Raw genomic sequence first — 19,970 nt, 5'->3', positions numbered from 1 at the left:
AATTGTACATAGTTCTGCTAATAACGTTGGCTGCACATTCTTGCACAGGTGTGTGCGTGTCTTGCAGCATGTGCGTGGTCGTGCATGCGCGCTAATTGTAAATAGTGGTACTAAGTGGGCTATTTAATGCTGAGTCCTGAGGCCTTCAGTGCATGCCACTACTACCGTGTTTCCCCGAAAATAAGACACTGTCTTATATTTTTTTTCCCCCAAAAAAACACACTAGGTCTTATTTTCGGGGGATGTCTTATTTTTTTTTTAATGTGCAACAAAATGAAAAAATACTGTCACAAACTGCTGTCCTGGAGCTCTCCTCTCTGATGCCGTCCAGGGAGCCACCTCGTCGCACGGACCTCCAGTCAGAAGTTCCCTCACCTCACCTTACTCCGACCCCATTGGCCATGCCGCACTGTGCCACTGCCTACTGGGAAATGTCGTTTTCTGCCCGGCGGCAGCACTCTAAGCATAAGCCGAGGCAGACAGGTGTGCGAACGGGCGGGAGCTGCGGCACGGCGGTCAGTCCTCGCCCTGTATGGATGAAATGTTTTGCGGCCCTTGACATGTTTTATACATGCTGACTTCAGGAGACCAGCTGCTCATATAATTGAACGTTACTCTCGGACCGCTGGCTGGCTGCTTGGATGCAGCAATACATGTGCGCCCCCTAACACCGAACTAGGTCTTACTTTCGGGGAAACAGGGTATGTCCCTGCACTCTCTGTCCCACTACCCAGGAATGCATGGACAGGAGCAGCAAGAGAGGCCATCCTTCTAATCTCAGACTTTCATCGACATACGTGACAGAAACTTTGCTGCTTATGAGTTTTTTGATCTTTAAAAGTGGGTGCTCTGCCCTTAAATGAAAGTTTGGATAGTGGACTGCCATTGTTTCACTCATTTGTTTGAAACAGAACTCCCACACTACTCATAATCACAATCCAACAAGAGTGTCTTAGTGGACAGTTATAACACTTTTATTGAACAGGAGTTGGTGGGTAGGTACATTGTCAATGAAACATACACATTGCATCCCCATCTAACTCCCAACAGGTAAAAGCAAAAAATATATCTTTAAGATCCATGCAAATGCCACCAAGACCTGTTTGTAGTTGGATGTAACTCTCTCCATATTGACCAAAACTTTCCGCTACAACAAAAAATTGGAGCAATGCTGGCTCTGTTTCCTATAGTATCCAATTAAGTTTTTTCTTTCATGTCTTTGGAAAATGAAGGGTGCAATTATAGCTCTGACTTCTGTCTCTCTTTCTTCGTTTGTGTACAGTAATACTTGCATTGTGATTGCAAGAAGCTCATATTTTTTTATTATTACAGGTATTTATATAGAACTGACATACACAGGACTTTACATACCGCACATTCACATCAGTCCCTGCCCTCAAGGAGCTTACAATCTAAGGTCCCTATCACACACCGAGCCAATTTACACAGGAGCCAATGGAAGTAGAATGATGATTCTACAGATGGAGAGCAGAGGGAAACTTATTTGTATATTTTGAGACCTGTTGCTGCTTACTTTAACCCTCTGCCCTGGGCACTGGCCCACAAGTGCTACCATAGTAAAAAATTAGCCCTTGGTTGGAAGTCGAGGAAAGGCCCAGACACTTACCCACAACTGCTACTATGGTAAACATAGAGCCCTAGGATGGAAGTCCAAGACAGGCCCCAGGCACTGGCCCCTGAGTGCTACTATGGTAAAAATAGTACTCTAGGTTGGAAGTCTAGGACAGGCCCCGTGCAGTGGCCCATGAGTGCTACTATGGTAAAAATAGAGCCTTGGGATGGAAGTCCAAGACAGGCCCCAGGCACTGGCCCATGAGTGTTGCTATGGTAAAAATAGTAATCTAGGTTGGAAGTCCAGGACAGTCCCCGGGCACTGGCCCATGAGTACTATTATCGCAATAATAGAGCCCTAGCGTGGAAGTCCAGAACAGGCCCCAGACAATGGCCCACAAGTGCTACTATGGCAAAAATAGAGCCCTAGGTTGGAAGTCCTGGACGGGCCCCAGACAATGGCCCACAAGTGCTACTATGGCAAAAATAGAGCCCTAGGTTGGAAGTCCAGGACAGGCCCTGATCCATGAGTTCTACTATGGTAAAAATAGAGCCCTAGCTTGGAAGTCCAGGACAGGCCCCAGACAATGGCCCACAAGTGCTACTATGGCAAAAATAGAGCCCTAGGTTGGAAGTCCAGGACAGGCCCCAGGCACTGATCCATGAGTTCTACTATGGTAAAAATAGAGCCCTAGCTTGGAAGTCCAGAACAGGCCCCAGACAATGGCCCACAAGTGCTACTATGGCAAAAATAGAGCCCTAGGTTGGAAGTCCAGGACAGGCCCCAGACAATGGCCCACAAGTGCTACTATGGCAAAAATAGAGCCCTAGTTTGGAAGTCCAGGACAGACCCCAGACAATGCCCCACAAGTGCTACTATGGCAAAAATAGAGCCCTAGGTTGGAAGCCCGGGACAGGCCCCAGGCACTGGTCCATGAGTGCTACTATGCTAAAAAATAGAGCCCCAGCTTTGAAGTCCAGGACAGGGCTGGTTGTGCTTAGGCTGGAGAAATGTTAGTGCAGGTCACATACTGCAATAATATAGCTGCAGTGTCTCTCTGTGGAGAGAAAAAGAGAGATGGTATGGAGCAGAGAGAGGCCTGGACTTATCTCCTTGATTAGGGTATGTTTTCTAACCTGCTGGATCAATTTTTCTCTCAAGATGTGTCATCATGTCAAGTGTGTGATTTTCCAATAAACATGACATCATGTCATCACATGTCTTCGGGCAGCTTTAATGAAAGTCTGCACCTCTCATTTCCTTCACCTTTACATTAAAGTAGTTCTAGATGTATCTAGTACATGTGTTTCTGTCACTTGATAAAACTTCTAAAAATCTAAATTTTTTAAATTGTTTTAAGGGTACAGAATTTAAGGTGTCAGTTGACCTCACAGACTGCTTCTATGGCAGCTTTCTGCAGTACGGCCTCGGTTTACTAGCATTTATAAATGATTTGCTTTTTGATAAATATGGTGCTTTGTCACTGTACGAGTCTAGAAGTAGAGACTTGTAATGACAAATAACCCACTTGAATTCTAACAAATGGAAGTTGTTAATCTTATTTTCCCCAGTCAGGAGCAAAATATCTACAAAATTCCAACCCAAGGCATGTCGTGCATCTTTGTCTTGAAGTGGCCATGGTTTCAATGTGCTTATCCTTATCATTACCTACACTCTAAAACACATTAAAGTTGAACTTCATTAAACTGTAAAATTAGGCACACTTTAATAGACTAGCCAGATATTAGTGAGGAAGGCAAAAAAAGGAGTAATATCATCATCAAACTTACTGCTGAACTGAGAAGAAGCCCCATGGTATTCCAAATCATGTCTTCTGGACCTGGCAGCTCTGGGGAGGAGACATCTGTAATATATTCACTAGTGAATGAGGAGATTATTGATGTCAGTGCCTACAATGCAGAGTTGCCACAGGTCACAGGATCTAACATGATGGTTTTAGCTCATATAACCTGGAACAGCCTTAGTGCAACTGGACCCTCTTTTTACAACTCCAAAAGTGGACCAAACTTTGCTGCCTTTATATCTGCTTAGATACATTTCTGACATCTGAATATACTGTAGCAGCATAATATTTTAATTTTTTTAGTTCCATTTAGGTGCTCTGCTTGCTGCAGGCAGGGATAAGCATTTCCTCAGTCTCCTCTCCCCTAGTAATCACTCAGATTGCAACATTGTAAAATAATAGCAAGACTGCAGCTGATCTGTGCCAGACATGTCTGACATATTTCCATATCTGTGTCATCTCTGAGCCAGCATCTCAGCCGAAGGGCCGGCTGCTACAACTACAAGTGATCTGGGTGCCTGCCCAGCCACCCAGATCAATTGTATTAGCCACAATCATGCTACCTGCCCCCATCCGCACCACCTCCCCACTGCCATGGTCTTCAGGGTCTCCCACTGTTCCCCAATTTGCTCTGTGATCACTGAAGCATGAAGCGCTGCTCTCCAGCTTCAGTTGTCAAAAGCTGGATGAAATGCCAGGTAAACATTCCTGTGCTTGATGATCTGTATTGAAGGGCAGAGAAGACATTAGGAGGTCTAATAGACTCCTGATGTCTCCATAAAGAGAACCTGTCAACTCCAAATTATGTAAAATAAGGGTTTGTTAGCCTCTTTGTGATAATAAAACGTTAATTAAAAAGGTGATTAAAAGGTAAAAAAAAAAAAAAGAAAATAAACCACCCCTGCCATCTGATTCTAATCAACACGTGCGCGTAATCAACACATATCAATAAACAGGGGGGAGGAATTGAAAAATGCAGAAAAAACAGTGTGATACGCTACAATCGGCACATCAGCACTGTACCTGGGAACACACACCAGCAGCTGTGCATTGCAGTGCAACTGCTGGTGTGAATGCAGCCTAAATGGTGTACTGCGGGTCGGACACAAACTGAGTGACCGTTCTGTCTGGACAGCGATTCGGTCCTCGGCTCGATTTAAATTTTATTCACCGGACCCCCCTTGAATTTAAATTCACTATCCCTGTTATATTGTATAACGGTTGATAATTGTTAAGTAGTCACTGACTATGTTAAGGAAGTTCTTCTTCAAGGTAAGCTGTGTCCAAAAAAACATTTGTAATGGAAAAGTTTCATTTTTTATAAAATATTGTGCTGAGGTTTGTATGTGTCTGTTAGAATTTCTTTTGCAGCACAGTAATTAAAGCAAAGTTTGTGAGTACACACCTACAATTTGCCACTGCCACATTATTCTCCTATGGGCGCCCAAGGCTGAAGCCCCCTGAGGAGAAACAAAGATCGATAGCCCTGATCTAACGATAGGTGTGCTTTAAGTGTTTGATGACTTTACTCTTTTATCCTGCCTCCCTAATGCCTCCTTCATCTATTAATATGGTTTAAGTCTGCTTGAAGATGTATTTGTATTGCAATCTGTCGCATAATCCATTACACTTTTAGAAGAAAACTAAAGCCCTCATTGGTGTATTCAGTGCATTGGTGTATTGAAGAACAAATCTTTCTTCAATAAACTGAAATCTGCAAATAAAGTTAAATGTGTATTGGATGTATTTCTTACTATAAAAACTGCATTGCCAGCAATTATTAGTGGATCCAATTAGTGGAATGTCCATTCCAGGAAATTAATTTGACTGCCATTGATGGGGAAGGAAATAAAGTTGACATCTAACCCACTGAGCATCTGCTTTGCCTTTTTCTGGATCATCAGTATAAGAAAGGCATTACATTTCCCACTCTGACCCCTAAGCAGTGGGTGCCTTCTGGTAGATAGTATAAACAACAAAACAATGAAAAATTCCAGTTTTCTTTATAAAGAACGTCTTATAAAAGATCAATGCGCCATTGGAGCATAATCTTCACACCCCCTTACTGATTTTTGAAAACAATTGCAGACCACCATTAGGGATGGGCACATCTGTCCAGCTTTGATTCACCAAGGGTGCAGTGAATCCTGTTTGAACATAGAGGCAAATCCTACTGTTTTGGGGTGGTATGGGGGTGTGTGTGTGTCCGTGCGCGCGTGCGTGCGTGTGTAAATCCTGGCTACTTTTAGTAATAGGCAAACTACTGTCCAAAAAAGGGATGGGACCTGGTTTGGCACTGCCATGGAGGATATGTTCCAATGTAGAAAAAAATACAGGGGAGAGAGAATCTTTTATGCAGCTTCAAGGACAACATCGAAATTACAGAAATCCTTTAAAAAACATGTTGGGGAGGCTTGTTTAAGCAGATTAAAGGGGCATACTACACCACTTTCTGAATGCGGCAATAACTGTTCTTTCCCGGCATTGGCATAAGAGTGATATTCTGCCACTTGCAGAGTGGGCATGCAAAATGGATTATACTTATCTTATGGAAAAAATAATCTCATGGGAAAGAGACACATATGAATCATATATGGACCATGTGGCTTCACTTCAGACTCTTCTGCGGATTTTACCTCCTACTTCTAATGAATTATGGTGGGTTAGGTAACCTGGACACTCTAGCTGTAGACCCCCCAGAGGCAGATACATGAAGGGGTTTGCAGTTTCACCACAGATGGAGGGCCAAGGTTGCTTACATCTGCTCTATGGGTACTTACACTGGATATGATTTCAACTATGTGCATTGTGATATGGTTAAGTTGATGTGGTGCTCTTGCTTCCTCCTTTCTCCCTTCCCTCCTTTTTTTCTTCTCTTATTTTCTTCGGTTATCTGTAGTCATCTTTTCTCACTTTCTATACTTTTGGACCTTCCTTGACTTTTTCTCTATATGTTTTCTTGACTCTCTTTAGGTTTAAGTTTGCACTTTTATAGTCTTATGTATTTTTTAAAATTATATTTGCTTGCTTATTATTATTATTGCTTGAGAGTTGCAGGATATTTGCATATTCCTTATCCCCGTATTTTTTAAAGATTTATGCTTTTGGGTACTTAAAAATGTTACATAACTGCTTCGTATATAAAAGCATGTGACATATGAATGTTTGCTGAATCGGGTATTGTTTCAGCTTTTCACTTGTACTTGAAGAGTTGTTTATTTATTAGTTGTTCACCAAATGTGAGTGAATGTGGAATATTGCTGTTGTTCTTATGAGTTATTCTTTTTTATGTATTTGTGAAATAATAAAATAAATAATACACTAAAAACATGAATGCCTTAAAAATGTATGTGGTGTTAAAACACTGTACGAGTTTTACAGTCAGTCTCAGTGACAGCAAATTCTTTCAGTGCATATTTGACTGTGGAATGTATTGTTTTCTTTTACAATTAGCTTGGCTTCCATACAGTAGCACCCAATCTGTTTCTTTTCAGCTTGAAATGGGTAACTCTAGCAGTGACACATGCTTTTTCAATAAGTGGTAATAGGCCCACTTTGACTGGCAGAGAGAAATTGGCCTGTCATTCGCTGAGGCTGTCTCTGATGCAAAACTGTTCCTCTGCTAGTCACTTTCTATCAAATTCTTATTAAGAATGAACAGACTTCTGATGATAAAGCAGTGTAAAACTGGCCAGCGAGAGGACATTTTAATGAGGGAGAATTGTCTGAAATGTACCAGAGAAAAAGAATACATACAGGTTAAGACTTCAGATGACACAGCAACGTAAAACTGGCCATCAGCAGGACAATTTTAAAGTGTAATACTAGGTCCAAATGTACTAGAGACAAGAGCACAGGCTGGAGTTTTACTACTAGAATTAGAAGAAGTCTCACTATGGCTATGTTCTATTTGCTAAGGATGTGCATTTGCATGCAGCACTGGCAGATAGATCAAATGAACAATCGGTCCTGTTGGGGCCATTACAGTGTATGACACAACCCTGACAGCGCTGAGCATTCATTCATAATAGATCACTCAGTGTTACAGGGCTATGTGATCTATCTGCCAGGGCTGCTTGTAAACACACATCCTGGACTACTTCTTTCAAAATACTGTAGAGGATAGAGTAGTATAAAATTGACCAGAAGCAGGAAAGGTTTTATCAGCCAATTTCAAACCTCAAAAAGCCCCCAGTAATAAGAGAAAAAAAAGCAGCAAAGGGGTTGATTGCCCAAAGAGCCACCCATCAAAATTTAAAGAATTTAACTGATCCTAATCTTACCCTATGCAGTATGTCAGCCTTCCCTATCTGTTCTGTACCGCAGCTCCCAATACACTAACATTATGGCTGATTCATATTCCCTTTCATAGTGTGGAGGCTGACTTATGATTGGCCAGCAGGCATAGAATGGCCATAGTTCAAAGGCCATGCAGTGCATTATAGTTAAAAAAACATCTTCCTGGCAAATCTGCAGAAAAAATTGCCAGGAGAGCAAATTTTGAATTTTAAACCCACAAGATTTGTCCTGAACCTCTTCCTTAACCCCCAAATTAAACTTACCACCCATCTGAAAGCCATGACCTCTGGCAACTCTTCTCCATTTGCAGCAGCCAGTATTTCTGCAGTACACTATTTGTACCAGCACCCAGCCATAAAGTATAATGGAGTGCTTAACAAATAGGCCTGCAGGGAGGTAGCACTCCATCATACTTAATTGACATGAGCCATACAATAATCAGTACTACAGAAATGCTCGCTCCCAGGATGGAGGAGATCCAACATGAAGCTGTGGCATTTAGGGGTCTGCAGTGGTTTTTACCTTTTTTGCAGAGGAACTATACAAAAAAAGCCCAAAATACTTAGCATAATGGATTGTATCTTATATTGGGGACCAGATTTACCATTAGGCCTCTTTCACATGTTCACGGATCCCCTCCTGATTGGAGCAGTATGGATCAGATGTTACTGTTGTGACATCCATGTCCTTCCAGTTTTTTCCTCCATCTTGAGGAGGATGCAAGAAAGAACTAAAACTGGCAGCCCCATGTCGGCCTATGGGGAGTTGGAGGTCATGAGTCCGTTTACATCAGATTACCCCTGATCCGGCACAATCAGGTCCATTGAAATGGATCTCTGACCCATTTGTTTTTCCGGACCTGACTAGATGCGGCAGTAATCGGGTGTAAACGGATGCCTGTACGTGTAAAATCAGCCTTAGTCACAGCAGCTCTGTAGCTATGAGCATCAAAATAAAAGTTTCTTGCAAGTTCAAAGGCAAGTGAATAAAAAAATTATTAATGGAAAGGAAAAACGCTGCCAGTAAGCATTTACAATGCTGATTTCTTGTGCTTTTATCTGCATTTTTTTAGACAGGGTCTCCTTAAAATAGTTCTATTTCGATAAGCCTTGACCTTTTTTAGTGCTGTTGCTGACTTAAAACCAACAATATTCAGCATTAAGTTTTCAGTTTTTTTAAAAATAAATCCAACAATCCAAGCACATCATAAAGATGTAACACAAAGCTGGCTTTCTAATCACCACACTCTATATTTCTGGACATATGTCATTATGACTGCAGAGCATGTTATTTTGGCGATTACATCATAGCAACATTGCAGTGTGCATAGAAAAAAGGAAATGGGCTGACAAATGTTTTAATTATTTCTTTTAGTCCCTATCTTTTTTTCCCCACTAATAATCTGCTCTTCTCTGTTTGTCTTTGCAAACTGGGCAAATTATATGCAAACGAGACTCGCATGTCTAATGAGCAGAAGCTGCAAAGATTAGAAAGATTTTTTTTTTCTCCTTTATTACACTGAAAACATGCGGTAAGGTTCAGATGTAAGAACAGCTTCTGTTTCCTCACACAAATAGGTTCTGTCAGTTCCCAGTTTTATCTTGAATTTTCCTGAAGGAATCTGGATTAGCATAATGAGAATGTTCACAAACTGTCTCATTATAATTTTAGAAAAAAAAAGTGGCTGGATGATGCTGGTGTACCGTATTACTTCTTCAGGCTGATTTAATAAAGTCCCCGACGTATCAAAGCTTCTGTGTTACCCATAGCCACCAAGTTCCATTTGTTACAATTCAGTTTTAGAAAGGTACAGGAGACTCTAGTCGTGAGGGGAAACAAACGTTTTTCAGGCACTAAAGGCATTCAAAAGATCCAAGTACAGTGGCTGTCAATTTATGAGCTATAGAGGGCCTCAAATGTGGCCCCTCATGTCACCAAGGAATGCATATAATACTCATTATATGTAATGCTACAGAATACTGTCCTAGAATGCATGAATGCCTACTACTAGGGATGCACCGATACCAATACTTCTATCGGTATCAGTGCCAATACCAAGTATTTGGGCGAGTACTTGTACTCGCCCAAATGCTCCTATACCTTCCCAGATACCAGAACTTCCAGTCAGAGGAAGATTTCCTCTGACCGGCAGTGCTGTCGGGGAACATGGAGCGGCTTCCCGAGCAATCAGGAAGCCGGGTGGCGAGTAATGACCCGACTCCCGATTGGCCTGGAAGCTGGCTCGATGCTGATTGGCTTGGTAGTCAGTTTACCAGCCAATCATAATCGAGCCGGCCAAACAACATAGAGCCGGCTTCCCGTGCAATCAGGAAGCTGGACGGCATGTCATTACCCGCCACCTGGCTTCCTGATTGCCCAGGAAGCCGGCTCCATGCCAGCAAAAGCACCGGTAAAGCAAAATATCATTACTCATACTCAACACCAAAAAAACGGTATCAGTGCATCCCTACCTACTACATATCTCCCACCTGCACCTCATTTGAAGTTTGCAGAAGACGTGTATCCAAACCTCTGTCATTGTCCTTAGTGGTGAGACAAGTTGTTTTACATGCTGGTTTGTGAGTGTGCCATGATGCCTTTCTACTGTATCATTTGAAGGACTGTCCCTCATTTAAAACCAAATCCCCCTGTCCCTCTTTCCTCTTACGTTGTCCCTCTTTTTGATCTGATCTACAGATATTTATGAAAAGGTTTTATTTATCCAGTAATAGTGTTATTCTGCATCAGTACCAATATCTTATCCCTTAATTATCTTGCTTGCTTTTTTGAAAAGCCAATATAAAGGAAAAGTAGGGTTAGAAAAGACAATTCTTAATGGGGGCTCAGCAGGGGTGTGTCCTTTGACTAAATACATTGTGCTGGAAGGTGTCCCTTTTTGGCATCTCAAAAAGTTGGGAGGTATGCCTACTATAGAGAATGGTCAGAGACTGTGCTACATGAGGGGTTGGAGACTGGATACATGCTGTAGGATACACTTAGAGATATACAGTATTGTAGCACTTACCCCCGAAGGAGCTGTTGGATATAATGGGCACTTCTGTCTGAGGCGGCTCTCTAATTAGGCGAGTTAGGCGGTCGCCGAAGGCCTCGCACTCACGAGGGCCTCGCGGCCGCCTAACTCACTTTTGCAGATTCACCGCACCAGACTCTGACGAGTCCGTCCCTGGGCAGAAGGGAGCTTGAGGGGAGAATGGGGTGCCCGCGGCCTCCGCACAATCAATGGCCCTCCCCCATCTGACACTGCGGGCATCGCGGGGAGAATGGGGCGCTCGCGGCCTCCACACAATCCCCGCCCCTCCCCCCATCTGACACCGCGGGCCTCGCAGGGAGAATGGGGTGCCATCAGCGCCACTTCCTTCCTTACATGAGAGAGCCCGCCCGGTTCCATCGACATGCAGAGGATCCCGCTCCTCCAGCAGCCAGCAGTGGCATCGGATTTGGAGGAGAGCAAGGAGGAGGCCGATACCATCAGAGGGTAAGAAATGTCTGGGACACAGGGAGTTAACCCCTCGATCAGGAGCAGCAGGTGCATAGAGATCAGGTAAGTGAAGCACCCCTCTTCAAAAAAGGAAAATGCATGCTACAAAAAAAATAAAAGATCATCCTTTAAAAAAAATACTGTTGTCAGGGCCCAGTTACACTATAAAGAATGCGTACCAGTGCGTTTTGCCTCTGGAATGCAACTTGGCCAGCTCACTTTGTTTTGGGATGGGAGGGGGTGTGGCGGTGCCATTAAGTCAATAGCACCACAGCCACCACGAGATCGCCGGAACCCAAACGCATGGAATATTAGTGCTTGCGCATTGGTCCATTGCAATCTGCAAAAATACTTTTTTTTGCAGATCGCACTGGACCGGAATGCAGACACTAATTTGCCACGTGTTTGGGTGCTGGCGATCGCACTGCGGGCCGGCGGCGTGGCGACGGTGCTATTCACTTCAATGCACAGTCACGCCCCCTCCACCCCAAAACAAAGTGATCTGGCCGAGTTGCGTTCCAGACTGGGCCCTCATTGTTTACATCTGCTGCTAAAAATGTTCTATGTAACAAAATCCAGCTGCCCAATACCAGTGAGCAAATGGTTCTAAATGCTTCTGTGCTGTCACATATAACGCATGCCATGCCACCCCATACTGTGTGATAGGAAAGCAGGATTTGATAGGACAAGAATTAAAATGCTTGTCCTAATATATGCAATTTATGCAGTTAATTTTTAATTATTGTTTGCATTTTATTTTATTATGTGCAGGGCTTGAAAAATTTTAGGGTGTCTCACCAGTCAGTCAAAAATGTCACCAGTTAGCATGACCAGACTATCGGCCTTGCAATTTATGGTAACATTTTTTGGGGACATATAGAGCTTTCTTTTGGTGGTATATAATCACCACTGGGGGGGGGTACTTTTTTACTATAAAATGAAAAAAGTACTGTAAATTTCACATAAAAAAATGCTTTCCCTCCGTTATGTTATAAAACAAAACATAAAATGATTGCTCTCACTCCAACGTTCATGGTGATGTATATCATGTGCGGCACAAAAGGTGCAATTGTCGTATTTGCATGTAGGCACACCCGAAGCATATCTGCGTGTGTACGTGGGGGGCGGGGGGCTTAAACAAAATTGTGTGTGTTTTAAAAAAATGTTTATGCCTCTTTATTTTTTTTATAATACTTTTTTTTTTACACAACTTTATTGCTTTCTTAGCCCCCTATGTGATAGCCAATTTACATGACAGGCCCTCTTTATGTAGACATCAGGGGTCTCCAAAACCCCTAATGTCTTCTAGGGACCCCCAGAGATCTGCTTCATCAGCTCCTGTAGTTTGATTGTGACACTGAATGCAAGAAGTGATGTAATATACATCACTTCCTGCATTCAGGGACTGGAGAGGAGATCAGAGGGAGATTGTGTACTGTTCTCCTGTCAAAGAGCAGACAGATATAAAACGATTAAAGAAAGCAACCAGCTTGCAAAAAGAAACAGGTAACATTTCTGACATAGAAAAGTGACATTTCTGAATTTGCTCTCATCCATCACAATTAGTAATAAAAAAAATATTCTCCTAAAGCTGGCCATACACTTGGATTTCATTCTGGTGTATCTGTCGGGATCAATAATTTTCAATTCACTTTTGTCAAAGGAGCTGGCCTGTAAAACTTGTCCGAACACTGTCTGGGTATTCTGACAATAGTAAGTCCGCTGCTGTCAGAACACAATAAACTGGCAGGGGGAATTTCCACATCCATGCTGTTGGCATGTATGGCCAATTTTAGTCTACTAGAGGAAAAAGAGGGCAGCTCTTGACTGACAGCTGGTGAGTCAGGTCTTCGCTCTCTTCAAGACCTTTAGTGGCTGAAAAATCATTAGCATCTGACATACTTCTGGGTGCATCAAATGCCAGGTCCTCCACGGTGTGCTGTTTACTTCTGAGGGCCCCTTCATCACTACTATGACCAGAAGTGATAAAGTTGTCGGCAGATGGAACCTCAGTGAGGGGAGAAGAAGCATTCTACACACCTACAAGTGTTGGACACTGAAGAGTCTACTGAAGGCCATATCTCTTGAAAACTGCAAAGTTTTTCTTCAATGGTTGCTTATGGGTCCTGTGTATTCTGACTTGACCTGCTGCCTTTCTGATCTTCATCAAAGTTGTCATTGACTATAACTTGATATCCTTTTCTACTTTGTGACCCAACTATACTTGACCACAGATTGCATTCTTTACCAACTCTTGCTGAAATAAATCTAATCTGACCTGATACGTTGCTGTCTGTGGCTTTTATACTTTCCAGTTTATTCTCTAATCTGGTACTCCACTGAACTAAATACTCTGTTGACCAATAGGGAAGTGTGAATCTGCCCAGGTTCCATTCACCAAGGGTTTGGCAAACCCTGTTTGAAAATCAGTAAATGGAAACAGAGCTGTCAAACCCATTGAAGTCAATGAGGTGTGAATCCTATTAATACATTCTGTCTATTTTTAGGGCTAATAGGCAAACCACTGTCAATAAGGCATGGGGAGTTGGACATTCAGCATACAGCAGAGAGGGAGTCTTTTTATTTGGTTTTGAGTGCAACACAAATCATTGGAATACCGTGCTTTTGGGTTGCATTAAAGCTGTATTGGTGGTGTTATGGAAGACTATGATTTTCATGGACAGTTTCGGTGATGGCGTACACTGGAAGCGCATATTTTGCCTTGCAATTCATTTCATACAGCGGCAGCACACCAATCTGATTAATTTCACTTTGACAAATAGTTATTTTTTCAGGTAGCTTTAGCAGCAACACATTCTTTTTCATTAACCAGTATAAGACATACTTTGACCGTCAAATAAAAATTGTCCAGCAGTTCGATGTGGCTGTTATGTTGACCCTCTGGCATCAGTATATTCTGAGTCGCTGACCTAAAAATGTCTACGGATTAGGGAACTCAGAAGTCTTTATCTGCCTAAGCCTACTTGTTCTGTGTCAGTGACTCAAAGAACTGAAACGGGGGATTACCATGACAGCCAAGTATCTAGCATTTTCAGAATTAGACATCAGCAATGGCTGAGTTTACATTTCTCAAATGAAAGGCTTCCTTTAAATACTGCTCCCTTCACTGACCCCCTCCACAGAGTAACATACTTTGTTCTCAACCATAAATAGTAAATGCCAGGTAGAGTCTATCGCATATTCCTGAAGAATGCATTTTCTGTGAATCAATTCGAAGACATTTTTTCCCTGAAACATTGTATTTTATAAGCTCATGGACTGCAAAGGAGAATAGCTTGTGTCCTTTTCATGCTGAGAAGATAAGCCTTCAAGGTCACAAGGTCGTGATTCACGTTAACCTTCATGAATTTTCTGGTCGTTGACTTACTTTATGCATATCAAAATTGTCAGCATGTTGGAGAATAGCCAGCCAGGGTGATATTATCAGTTCATACATAGACATCCTGTGCTGACAATACAGAATATCTAAAATGAAGGTAAAGAAAGGAAGAAATGTAAGGATTTACCATTAAATGTACATTTCACAGCAGCTGGCTATGCATGCTATTGAAAGCTGATTATCCTGCATCTGAAAATGTATTTCCAGTATTTGAAATAAAAATTTTTGTTCAAATGGCAATAAATGTATTAGAATAAAATAGAAAAAAATATAGTAAAACATTCTTGCTACATATTCTTTTACCTATTTTATACTGTATAAATATTGTGTTATTTTTACTGTGTTTTTCTGTTACCTTTTTCCACTAATTCAGAAAACTGTTTGTTACAGATTGGCAGGGTTGAACCATTGAACCTCTCCGAAGATTCATTGGTGGCCCATATAAAAGTAAAGTATAGTTATCCCCTTCTAGTAAAACAATAATATAGAACTAATGTATTTATAATGCAAAATATTGTCTTCTTATAGGGTATAAAATATGTGTCTTGAGAAGGACAGTGGCTTAGTGGTTAGCACTTCTGCCTTGGTGATCCCTGGTTGTATCTTGGTCAGGACACTGACCAAGATACAGTGGAGTTTGCATGTTCTCCCTGTGCTTGTGTGCGTTTCCTCCGGGTACTCTGGTTTTCTCCCACACTCCAAAGACATGCTGGAAGGTTAATTGGCTCCTGTTTAAATTGGACCTGTACGCATGTGAAATAGTGACCTTATGTTTTAGGCTCCTTGAGATCAGGGACTGATGTGAATGTGCAATAGGTAGTAAGTGCGGCATAAAAATTGTCAGCACTATATAAATAACAATATAATAAATGTGTTGCATTATTTGCAACCTTGTTAGAGACTTATACATGGCTCAACACTGCTAACAGAGAATCCATCTTAAAAGACTGCAATATATAAATGCAGACATCCCAATTCTCCCAGACATTTGGGGAGTCTGCCGCTATTAGATAGTGGCTCCCGGCCTCCCGGGAGAGAAACATTTTTTCCCAGAAAGATTTACTTTGCTCGATCTAGCAGAGTAAACCTTTCCCTGCGGTTTTTTTCCCCTCTCTGACATTGGGGCCGCCGTCAGTCAGAAAAAAAAAAAACAGCATAGGAATAAATAGCTAGGCTTCTATTGGATATTTCAATTTGCAATAGCCAATAGCAGACTAGCTATTGCACCCGCCCACTGCTGCTGTCAATCAGCAGAGGTGGACATGAAGTTCTCCATCAGGTCCTCCTCTTTTGATTGACAGCAGTAGAGGGCAGGTGCAATAGCCAGCTTGCTATTGGATATTGCAGACTGAAATAGCCAATAGCTAACTATTCTTTTCTATGCTGTTTTTTTTATATTCTGACGGCAGCAGCTGTCAGAATACAAAAAAAAAAAAAGCTGATAGCACAGAAAGCAATAGCTGCTATCTGCCATCACTTCTGGGGGCTGGGCAGAGGGCACCTCCCTAAAATGAGAAGGGCACCTCCTGAAATTACTTTTTTTCAGGTTGGGATCCCTGTAAATGTTTTCTTCTACCATGTTAATAGTCCCACAATGTTACCCACCCATGGACAGGGGCAGACAAACCGTTTGCGTAGACTGTGAGCTTTAGTCTCATTTAAACTATATGTGGTTTGGGTAGGTGCTAGGACTTTTTACTTGTTCCCAGATAGTAATGAGCATGTAAAAAGCATACATAAGAAACTATAGTGCTGTGCTAATACACAATAGGGATATTTAGCAAGACAATGCTAAACAGGAGCAATGAGGAATATTCTGCAACAGATTTACTACAAGGTTACAGATTGAGCCATAAATTCCTCCTTCACCTGCTCCCTGGGACAGAATGAATCCTGATCCTGACCACTTCTTCACTGTCTAATGAGTATGAAGGAAAATCTGTCTCATCTGCTGTGATAAATCTGTCACAGACATTTGCAAATTGTCTTAATTCGCTACCCAAGGTTACAGACACAGGGGTTGCAAATTTACTGCAAGCCTGTCATCTGTCGCACAGACTTTGCTGAACAGAGAAGGAGCCTGATTTGCGTCTAATTGTGTTGCTAATTTGCTTGCTAAATGTCCCCCATATAGTCTGAAGAGGTTTAAAGTGTATTTAAAATCAGAACTATATTTCTTGGATAGAGTGTTGATGATTTAGAACCCTTGCCAGTTTTTTTTTTATTATTGCTGGATAGGTGGATTCCCTCTTTCAATCTCTTGGTGACCACTAACCACAGTCAACTGGACTAAAATTAGGAGAAATCCTAGTTTATGATTTGTCACCAGAACAGGAATGGAGGAAAAATCTTTCAGTGAGGACAATTGTTTTATTGAGTGATACCGTTCCAAGAAATTTCTGCTCGCTCCCTGTTATGCCCACAGGGCAGGAAATCCAGGGAAATCTACCCCATGTAAAATAGATAGCAAAAAAAAATTCCCTACTCTATCCAAAATAAAAAATTGCTATAGATATAGCTTAAAGTAAAGTGTATGTACTGTATAGTCAATCTTACCTGAGGAGCTCTTCAACAGGCAGAGGAAAGATCCCGGTTTTATGTGCGTTGTAGAGAAACACATTAAAACCTACTAGAATGCATTTGACTGCAGCAGGTCAGAGCTGAAAGGTAGCAAAAAAAACCCTCACTATATCCTCAATCCAAACATGTTTCTTTAGATATACTGTAGAATAAAGTGAAGTGTATGCATGGCCAGTCTTACCTCAGGGCTGCTTCAAAATGGAGGAAAGATCAAGGTTAAATGTGCGTTGTAGAAAAACCCATTAAAATCTATAAGACTTCATCTAACTGCAGCCAGGTCATATAAAAGGTGAATTATGATTCCTATTGCTTACTGTACTTTTCACATCATCATCGGCTTTTCTTTTTTTTAAAATAAACTTTTATTGGTTTTAAGTGTTACGTATAACAAGTACACGGTACTAGTAACAAGTACAAAAAGTACAAATAACATGGAAGTATCATCGGCTATTTTTTTAATGATTTCGAATAGTAACAAACTAGTTTTGCCAAAGCATTTACAGTCGTCATGTGTCCAAACAGCTGACTCCAACTCTCTCAGCTTCCCTAAACTTCCTGTCCAGTACATGATCACCAAGCACAGCACAGTCTCTAGTAGCCACCCATCCACATCCTAGCTTGGAGAAGGGAGGAGGGGAGTGACTTGCCTTGCTGTGCCTGTGTTTGTGGAGACACACACAGCTTACTACAAAAGCAAAATGTTTGCCAGCCACACTGCAAAAAAAAAAAGTGGAAGCCACACTGCCTCATCAAGGCCCCTCTGTGTAGTGTGGTCCTAACTCTCATCTATGAGAGCTACATCTATCTTGGAGCATATACAGTGTCCTGTCAGCTCCATGGCAGCACAGGTCCTTCGTGTGCTGCCATGGAGCTAGACAGGAAAGGAAAATTACGGTAAGTATGAAATACAATTTTCCTGTTATCTCACAGAAGTGAGTACACCCCTCACAGGTTTGTAAATATTTTATTATATCATTTCATGTGACTGAAGAAATGACACTTTGCTACAATGTAAAGTAGTGAGTGCACAGCTTGTATATCAGTGTACATTTGCTGTCCCCTCAAAATAACTCAACGCACAGCCATTAATGTCTAAACCACTGGAAACAAAAGTGAGTACATCCCTAAGTGAAAATTTCCAAATTGGGCCCAATTTAGCCATTTTCCCTCCCCGGTGTCATGTGACTCGATAGTGTTACAAGGTCTCAGATGTGAATGGGGAGCAGGTGTGTTAAATTTGGTGTTATCGCCCGCTCTCTCTCTCATACTGGTCACTGGAAGTTCAACATGGCATCTCATGGCAAAGAACTCTCTGAGGATCTGAAAAAAGAATTGTTGCTCTATATAAAGATGGCCTAGGCTATAAGAAGATTGCCAAGACACTGAAATTGAGCTGCAGCATGGAGGCCAAGACCATACAGCGGTTTAACAGGACAGGTTCCACTCAGAACAGGCCTCGTCATGGTCGACCAAAGAAGTTAAGTGCACATGCTCAGCGTCATATCCAGAGGTTGTCTTTGGGATATAGACCTATGAGTGCTGCTAGCATTGCTGCAGAGGTTGAGGGGGTGGGGGGTTAGCCTGTCAGTGCACAGACCATACGCCGCACACTGCATCAAATTGGTCTGCATGGCTGTCGTCCCAGAAGGAAGCCTCTTCTAACGATGATGCACAAGAAAGCCCGCAAATATTTGGTTCAGATTCAGATGGTGTCAAGCGTGTGTGGCGGCAACCAGGTAGGGAGTACAAAGACTAGTGTGTCTTGCCTACAGTCAAGCATGGTGGTGGGAGTGTCATGGTCTTGGGCTGCATGAGTGCTGCCGGCACTGGGGAGCTACAGTTCATTGATGGAAGCATGAATGCCAACACGTACTGTGGCATACTAAAGCAGAGCATGATCCCTTCCCTTCGGAGACTGGGAGCAGGGCAGTACTCTAACATGATAACGACCCTAAACACACTTCCAAGACGACCACTGCCTTGCTAAAGAAGCTGAAGGTAAAGGTGATGGACTGGTCAAGCATGTCTCCAGACCTAAACCCTATTGAGCATCTTTGGGGCATCCTCAAACGGAAGGTGGAGGCGCGCAAGGTCTCTAACATCCTCCAGCTCCGTGATGCCGTCATGGAGGAGTGGAAGAGGACTCCAGTGGCAACCTGTGAAGCTCTGATGAACTCCATGCCCAAGAGGGTTAAGGCAGTGCTGGAAAATAATGGTGGCCACACAAAATATTGACACTTTGGGCCCAATTTGGATATTTTCACTTAGGGGTGTACTCACTTTTGTTGCCAACGGTTTATACATTAACCCCTTTGTGACGAGAGACGTACACTGTACGTCCCGCCACGAAGTGCCTATATGACTGGCCACGTACACCGTAAAGTTAATTACATACAAATACGGGATTGCTAAACAGCGATCCCGTATTTGACAGCTGAAGATAGCAGAGAGGTAGCAGAGTGAGTCACCTCTCTGCTATTTGTTTTGACAGCTCCATAGAGTGCCCGAAGTGTATGATATATTTCAGGCACAGGAATGTTACTCTCTGTGCCTGAAATGTATCACTTCTGATCGTCTAAGCACGATCTGAAACCTTTAGTAAGATCTGATTCTGACATGATGTCAGGATCAGTCTCTGAGGTTATTAGTAGATGTTCCTAAGTTTGGAGCAGCCTAATAATAACCAAAAATTATAAAAGTTAATTTATCCAGCAGTCATAGTGACTGCTTGATATAAACTGACAAAAAAAAAGTTTTTTTTTTTAACACTTTTTTTTTTTTACAAAGTGTAAAAAAAATTAAATAAAGTGTAAAA

This window comes from Nanorana parkeri, unplaced genomic scaffold, assembly GCF_000935625.1.
Source record: "Nanorana parkeri isolate BGI_ZX_2015 unplaced genomic scaffold, ASM93562v1 scaffold189, whole genome shotgun sequence".
Classification (NCBI taxonomy): Eukaryota; Metazoa; Chordata; class Amphibia; order Anura; family Dicroglossidae; genus Nanorana; species Nanorana parkeri.
This window is presented reverse-complemented; position numbering follows the sequence as displayed.